This window comes from Macrobrachium nipponense, chromosome 27 (assembly GCF_015104395.2).
Source record: "Macrobrachium nipponense isolate FS-2020 chromosome 27, ASM1510439v2, whole genome shotgun sequence".
In the NCBI taxonomy this organism is placed as follows: Eukaryota; Metazoa; Arthropoda; class Malacostraca; order Decapoda; family Palaemonidae; genus Macrobrachium; species Macrobrachium nipponense.
In genome coordinates, this window is record NC_087216.1 from 15,573,356 (window position 1) to 15,582,454 (window position 9,099).

General features: G+C 38.3%; 1 pseudogene; it reads right to left on the bottom strand.

Annotated features, from left to right (window-relative positions):
- Positions 1-839: 839 nt before the first annotated feature.
- Positions 840-2,106, bottom strand: LOC135200468 (uncharacterized; annotated as a pseudogene).
- Between the last annotated feature and the right edge of the window lie 6,993 nt (positions 2,107-9,099).

The following is a 9,099-nucleotide window of genomic DNA, read 5'->3' on the forward strand; positions in this document are numbered from 1 at the left end:
TATCTCTCTCTCTCTCTCTCTCAAAACAAGATGAGAACTAAAGGATTCGACCCTGTAGGGGGGAAGTGATGTCATTCCTCGCACCTCAAGCGGTGCACTGTAGGCATTATTGAGGTTTCATTGCAGTGTTTCTTCGGCCCCTAGCTGCAACCCCCTTCATTCCTTTTACTGAATATCTGTTCATATTCTCTTTCTCTTCTTACTTTCCACTCCCTCCTAACAATTGATTCCCAGTGCAACTGGGAGGTTTTCCCCCGGTTACACCCTTCAAACCTTTTTACCGTCGATGTCCCTTTCAGCGCTAAATGACCTCAGAGGTCCCAACGCTTGACATTTGGCCTAATTTCTGTATTCTATCTATCTAAAGGACTACGCCCTTCTTGCCCTGCATACTTCCACCCTACTACAACATTCTTAAATTTGAAAACGTATCATCCATCTGATGTGTGATACATCTCGTCTTTCGTTCAGTAAACCTCTCTCTGAAATAGAAACATACCGAGAGGAGGAGAAGGTCATCAGGAACTCTTTTCCGAGGAAGGTATGCAAATTGGGGCCACACAACGGAAATTGGCCCCAACGAGAGAGACCTCCTGATAATCATGCAGCTTCGTCCTGCTATATTTCCTTGCAACACAGATAAATGACGAGTTCCTTTGAAAATCTGTTTTTTGACGTAATAACTCTGGGTCTGTTTTTTGACTTCATGACTCTAGGTCTGAATTTTGACTTCATGACTCCAGGTCTGTTTTTTGACTTCATGACTCTAGGTCTGTTTTTTGACTTCATGACTCCGGGTCAGTTTTTTTACTTCATGACTCCGGGTCTGATTTTAGACTTCATGACTCCGGGTCTGTTTTTAGACTTCATGACTCCGGGTCTGTTTTTAGACTTCATGACTCCGGGTCTGTTTTTAGACTTCATGACTCCGGGTCTGTTTTTAGACTTCATGATTCCGGGTCTGTTTTTTGACTTCATGATTCCGGGTCTGTTTTTAGACTTCATGACTCCGGGTCTGTTTTTTTACTTCATGATTCCGGGTCTGTTTTTTTACTTCATGACTCCGGGTCTGAATTTTCGTGACTCCGGGTCTGAATTTAACTTCATGACTCCGGGTCTGATTTTTAGACTTCATGATTCCGGGTCTGTTTTTAGACTTCATGATTCCGGGTCTGTTTTTAGACTTCATGACTCCGGATCTGTTTTTTGACTTCATGACTCCGGGTCTGATTTTTTACTTCATGACTCTGGGTCTGATTTTCAGACTTCATGACTCCGGGTCTGATTTTTTGACTTCATGACTCCGGGTCTGTTTTTTGACTTCATGACTCCGGGTCTGATTTTTTACTTCATGACTCCGGGTCTGATTTTTAGACTTTGACTCCGAGTCTGATTTTTAGACTTCATGACTCCGGGTTTGTTTTTATACTTCATGACTCCGGGTCTGATTTTTAGACTTCATGACTCCGGGTTTGTTTTTATACTTCATGACTTCGGGTCTGTTTTTTGACTTCATGACTCCGGGTCTGTTTTTTGACTTCATGACTCCGGGTCTGTTTTTTGACTTCATGACTCCGGGTCTGATTTTTAGACTTCATGACTCCAGGTTTGTTTTTTGACTTCATGACTCAGGGTCTGATTTTTAGACTTCATGACTCTGGGTTTGTTTTTTTACTTCATGACTCTGGGTCTGATTTTTAGACTTCATGACTCCGGGTTTATTTTTTGACTTCATGACTCCGGGTCTGATTTTTAGACTTCATGACTCTGTGTTTGTTTTTTGACTTCATGACTCCGGGTCTGATTTTTTACTTCATGACTCCGGGTCTGATTTTTTAACTTCATGACTCTGGGTCTGTTTTTTGACTTCATGACTCTGGGTCTGTTTTTTGACTTCATGACTCTGGGTCTGTTTTTTGACTTCATGACTCTGGGTCTGTTTTTTGACTTCATGACTCCGGGTCTGATATTTAGACTTCATGATTACGGGTCTGTTTTTAGACTTCATAATTCCGGGTCTGTTTTTTTACTTCATGACTCCGGGTCTGTTTTTTGACTTCATGACTCCGGGTCTGATTTTTAGACTTTTGACTCCGGGTCTGATTTTTAGACTTCATGACTCCGGGTTCCTGTTTTTTGGACTTCATGACTCCTCGGGTCTGATTTATTGACCGTTCGCATGACTTCCGGGTGTCGGTTTTTTTGACTTCATGACCTCCGGGTCCAGCTTTTTGACTTCATGACTCCAGGTCGTGAATTTTTTTTGTTTTACATTCCATGACTCCGGGTTTGGTTTTTTTTTACTTCATGACTCCCGGGTCCGGGTCGATTTTTAGACTTCATTGACTCCGGTTTGTTTTTGACTTCATTTTTGACTTCCATGATCCGTCTGATTTTTTTGAAACTTCATCAGGACTCCGGATTTGTTTTTTTGGTTTTTTTGACTTCATGACTCTGGGTCTGATTTTTTACTTCAGGACTCCGGGTCTGATTTTTTAACTTCATGACTCCGGGTTTGGTTTTATACTTCATGACTCTGGGTCTGTTTTTTGACTTTAAATTACTCCGGGTCTTGATTTTTTTAGACTTCACATGACTCTGGGTCTGATTTTTTGTTTAGACTTCATGACTCTGAGTCTGATTTTTAGACTTCACGACTCTGAGTCTGATTTTTAGACTTCATGACTCCGGGTCTGATTTTTAGACTTCATGACTCCGGGTCTGATTTTTAGACTTCATGACTCCGGGTCTGATTTTTAGACTTCATGACTCCGGGTCTGATTTTTAGACTTCATGACTCTGGGTCTGATTTTTGTTTAGACTTTCATTGAACTCCGGGTTTCTGATTTTTGTTTAGACTTCATGAACTCCGGGTCTGATTTTTTTAGACTTTCATGACTCCAGGGTCTGAGTTTTAGACTTCATGACTCCGGGTCTGAATTTTGACTTGTGACTCCGGGTCTGTTTTTTGACTTCATGACTCCGGGTCTGTTTTTTGACTTCATGACTCCAGGTCTGTTTTTTTTTACTTCATGACTGCGGGGTCTGTTTTTTTGACTTTGTGACTCCGGGGTCTGTTTTTTGACTTCGTGACTCCGGGGTCTGTTTTTTGACTTCATGACTCTGGGTCTGTATTTTTGACTTCATGACTTCATGACTCCGGGATTGATTTTTTACTTCATGCCTTTGGAGTTGGTAGTTTGAATTATTCGAATTTCAATTCACTAAGCTATTTTAAAATATAACTTTATCTCCCGACAGGGCTTTTTATTTTCATTTTTTTTAATCGATAAAGATTCTGAGTTTTTATATTTCCCGTTGTACTGAAAGCTTTCGATTTTGAAATAGTTTGATATAGTTTTAACACTAATTAATTTTGATTTCTTTTGTATGCGTCACTTTGAAGCAGACTCAACATAAGGCTGTAAGAATGGAAGAAAAATGTTCATGTGCACTCCCCTAATAATATATGGAAAATTTCACATTTTTCATATTTGTATTTTAAAGCTTGGAAATAAATTGAAAGAATGGAACATTTGAAGTTTTAGGGGTTCGAGTTAGTTGTGTGCTGTAGTCAATGTAGTATTTGTAAACATCCGCATTTGCGACAATTCCTGAATGAAACCTTTTATTAAAAATACGAAATATGAAATTTAATAGTGTATATATCATATATATATATATATATATATATATATATATATATATATATATATATATATATATATATAATTAGTCATCACATTACTGTGATTGTTATACATACATCGAGCTACAAATGTCCTTTAAGGGGAATTTTTGCCTTAGACCACAGACCACACCGCCACGGTGGCGGTGTGGTCTAAGGCTTCACTGTGCGTCCTGGATTTGTAGGTGTCGTTGGTTCGCGCTCGTGAATCGACAAATCTCTTATCGACTAAAAAAATCCCCTTCGGTTAAACATATATAAAAGTATATTAATTCCGAGGTAGAATAATAGATATTAAAGGATATTTGTAGTTCGATATATATATATATATATATATATTATATATATATATATATATATATAATATATATATCAATAGAAGGATCCACAGTAATATCCTTGTTTTTCCAGATGAAATGTATTTGTGGAAATATTTACAAAGATTAAAGCTTTCGTCCATCCTCCTGTGGACTTGATCACTAACTAAATGAGAGACTTAGAATTGATGAAAAAAATCCAAATACACATAAACAAACAAACAAACAAATAAAAAAGTTTAAAATATGCGAACAAGTCATTGGACCGTATACCTTTCCATAATTCTCTGTGAACTTCGAGGCGGGACAAAGCGCCGGTCTTCTTCCTGAATGACATCTTGAGGGTCGTTAATCAAGAAGGTAGTTTGTAGATCAGACTCTGGAACGGGCGAAGGCTTTTTATCTACATTAACAGATTAAAGAAGGCTGTACAGATTTCTGAAGTCCTTAACTCTGGCCAATTTGTAAATTTCTTCACTCAAAAGTAAATTTTTCATAATGCCAGTATTCCCCTCAAAGGTGTCCTTCAAAGTGATGAGAGGACCTTCCACTATTCTCCTTGATATCCTATCCGCACCCTTATACGTATATAAATTTTACCTACAATTATCTGTGAATAGGTACCAGCGCCTGCTGTTGTCAAAAACCGGGGCGTGAGACAAGCGATCTTACCTTGAATTCTTGCAAAGAAACCAGTATGTATTATATAATATTATATATATATATATATATATATATATATATATATATATATATATATATATATATATATATATATATATATATATATATATATATATATATATATAGTTAGACAGGTGTGTATGCGTGTATATATATATATATATATATATATATATATATATATATATATATATATATATATATATATACACGCATACACACCTATCTATATATATATATATATATATATATATATATATACATACTGGTTTCGTTTCTTTAATTCCCTTTCTTGACATGATTAATTTCTGTGCAACCTATTTTTTTTTATTTCACATCTTATTCCCCCCCCCCCCCCCCTTAATATTTGTATCTCCATCTCCGTTTTGTCATTTTCACTCTCTGTCTCTTGTCATATCGCTGCGCACCTTCATTTATATTGTTTTTTTTCTCTATGTATGACAAAGAAACAACCAAATCATATTTCTTTATGGGTAAGAATACTAAGATTAGTTCACTAGCAACAATAAACCTTCGGCTAGTCTTAGTTCTTCCATCATTTCTCAGACCTGCACAAATACAAATTAGTATATATATATATATATATATTATATATATATATATATATATATATATATATATATATATATATATATATATATATATATATATATATATATATTAATTTGTATTTATGCAGGTCTGAGAAATGATGGAAGAACTAAGACTAGCTGAAGGTTTATTGTTGCTAGTGAACTAATCTTAGTATTCTTACCCATAAAGAAATATGATTTGGTTGATTCTTTGTCATACATAGGAGGAAAAAAATGTAAATGAAGGTACGCAGCGATATGACACAAGACAAAGAGAGTGAAAATGACAAAACGGAGATGGAGATATAAATATTAAGGGAATAAGATGTGGAATAAAAAAAATTAGGTTGCACAGAAATTAATCATGTCAAGAAAGGGAATTAAAGAAACGATAGACTCGGAGACATGACTGATGATCTTACGGGTAAAAGCAAAAGAAGAAAGAGACAAGCGTTGTGGGAAAATTAAGAAATATAAGAAAAGATCCGGAGAGAGAGAGACAGACAGACAGACATGCAGACAAAGATAAGAGGAGACGACAGGGGGCGTGAGAGTTCCCTCCCTTGCCATTCCGCTCACGGTTTAAGAGCGTCAGCAATATATCGAGTGGAGGAGGAGATACGACCAGATAGGCCCTGGTTGGTAGGACTTCGAAAAGGCCTACTCGAACTAGCCGCAATCTTCGAGGGGAGGGGAGGGGAGGGAAGGTTGTGGGCGGGGGAGGTGGGGGGCGGGGGGGGGGTGGGGGGGGGGGGGGGGGGGGGGGGGGGGGGGGGGGGGAGATCAGAGAGTATGCTGTGTAATCTTCATAAACTAACGTCGCCGAATACTGAAGCGGCTCTGTGAGCTGTGGATGATTATGTCCAGTCGGATTTATCGCCATTAGAATAGACTTGGTCGTTCTGATGATATTCAAGGACTTTTGTATGTAGTTTCTGTATGTGTATGTATGAACACAGTGAAGAAAATTCCAACATTACATGTTTCATAAAGGTTCATAGAAGGTTCAGCATCATTATTCCACATGTATGTATATAATTACGTTTATTTTGAGTTATTTCCGTAAAAAACTGAGAAGTTGTAGAGATTTATACACAGGTCATATAACTATAGCGTTTGGATTGTTATGCCATAAACAGAACGTGATTTAACGCTCTGATAAATATTTGTTTTTAACTTAACGCAAAATGAATCCCATAGAATAAAAATAAACGAAGAGGAAAATTGAACGTGGGAAAAGAAATACAAGAGCGTGTTGAATACAGACAAATGAATGGGGAATAAATAAAAAAAAATACGAAGTAACAAACAGAATACGAAATAACGCAGGGGAAAGAACCCTCAAGAAGAGTCATATTCCTTCTCGTCAACAATACAAGAAGCGATCCGTTGAAACGATCTCTTCCCCCGAAATCTTCTTTTCGGGTAAATACTCGCAATCCTATCACACCCAGGCATATCATCCTCAATGGCGCCTCCAGAGTTGCAGCGACCTTGTTTATCCGACGGAAGAGTCGGGGAAAATGTTCATGCTTTTTCTGTAACCCCCGAAACCGTGTCTTCTCTCTATTCATCCATTCCACCATGTAGCGAAGGCTACAGGAAGCATTTATACCTATTCTGTAGCTTTGTAGATGCTTTTATGTTCATTTGACCATGGGGTGGGAGTTGCGGTTTGTGGGGGGGGGGGGGGGGGGGGGGCCGGGAGGTAGTGCCGTCAGTGCACCTTAACGCTGTGCACCGTATGCATTGCTTGAGGTTATTTGCAGCGTCCCTTCGACCCCTAGTTGCGACCCCTTTCATTCCTTGTATTGTATACATCTGTGAATATTATCTTTCTTCCATCTTACTTTCCACCATCTGATAACAATTGTTTCGTACTGCGGCTGTGAGGTTTTCCTCCTTTTACGCCTTCAACAACTTTTACGGGCTGCTCCAGGAGCAAGAGCCCGTGCCAGCACAAGGCTGGCTTCATCTTAAACAACAATTCAACAACTTTCTATTTTGATTCCCTTTCAGCGCTGAATGGCCTCTCAAGTCGCAGCGCTTGGCACATGACTTTAAATGTTATATTCCGATTACAGTTCCATGAGGTGGACGTGGAAGAGAATAATGTCCGTGATGCTTTTGTACTTCGGGAGAGTCGACTGTACATATTCATGCTTCTTATGTAGGTTTGAAGAGGCATTTTTGTTTTATCCAAACCCTTTGGAAGAGTCAGTAGATGATCGTACTCTTCAGTAATTGTGGAGAGGGTTTTCTCTCATACCAATGGGTAGTAGAAAACGTACTTTGGCAGTTCAGAAGAGTTTTAAGGTCGTTCAGCCTGCCGGCAACAGAAAACGATTGTGTAGTGCAGACAGAGATTTGGGGTTCATGCGACCATCCGGTTAAAGCGGCAGAAAATGTTTGTTTAGTGTACTCAGAAATATAAATATATGGTTCAGAAAGGCCTATGGGTAATTTAAAGATGAAACGTTGACCTTGATCGTCTAATTACAATTAATTAATTTCGTTCCATACTTTCAAATATTTGAGCAAAATGTATTTTCACACATTTTTTTTTTTTCATATCTTTTGAAGTTTCAACTCTGGACGTGTCATGGCGATATCGTTAAGAAACTGGAGATAAAAAGTGAACTGGGAGTAATTACTGTACATAATTGTGAATTTTTAAACTGGCTATAGGTAAAGATGGTTATTATGCAACCAGCTGAAGATATTGAAGTCGGCACTGAACTTGTAGCTATTACTAGTAATAGCTGTTTTATTCAGTGCTACTATAACTACTACTAATGCTGTAAATAACGATCGCCATTACCGATACAATCTGTTGGATACATCTAATAGAATGATGTTACTCCTAAGATTCAGTTGCATTTCTTTTGCAACTGATCCTGCTATTGTGACTGCCTGGTTTCATATACCTTAGAACAAACGGGCATGCAAATACGCCCTCATAACAAATAAAACATTTGGATTAAAATCCTAAATTGTTTTTTGTTATTCAAATGCATGTATTGAAATACCGAAATCCAATAACCACCCCATCCAAAAGGGAGGTATTGTATCCCAAACGGTTTTAATCTCAGACAGGCTAAAAATGGCACTCGGATAAACCCTGGTTTTTCAATGTTTTGTTCTTACTGCAGAGCAATAGAGGGCAAATGATTGCTACGTTCATTCCTGGTGCTCCAGTTTCCCCCCTTCCAGAACGGAGTACTACCTGCTGAAGCTGGTGTTTATATAAAGGATCGCTGGAAATATTTTGGAAAATGTGAACATGTTTCACCGAAGGGGAAGAGTCGATTCAATATTTGGGCTTTGTTGTCGAACAAACTGTGAGATTTATTCAGAAATTCATAGGTGTTATTTCCTTTGTTAACTTAGTGTATGTAACTGAAAACATTCTCTCTCTCTCTCTCTCTCTCTCTCTCTCTCTCTCTCTCTCTCTCTCTCTCCGCCCCCGTAGGTTTACGTTGATATTAACAGAACCGTCTTTGCGTGTGAGGGGGGAAGGCCGTGGCGCGGGGGAGGGGGTTGGGCGGGGTGTTTACAATAGATTTATTCGAAATAGGAGTCGAAATAGGACTCTTGAAATTGAAAAGCAAAGCTGAATACTGAATAAAAGAGACCTGCGACTTATGGAACGAAGTTTCTGCATTTAATGTCGTCGGCCTCCTTTTGAACTAAACTGGGTTCAAAGTGTTTCTCTGTTGGAAAGAGCTAAATAAATTTCCTGTTAACTGACTATTCTAGAAAGACAGGTCCCCTTTTGGAAATCTAAGATCACTGAGAAGTTAAGTTTGTTGTGGAT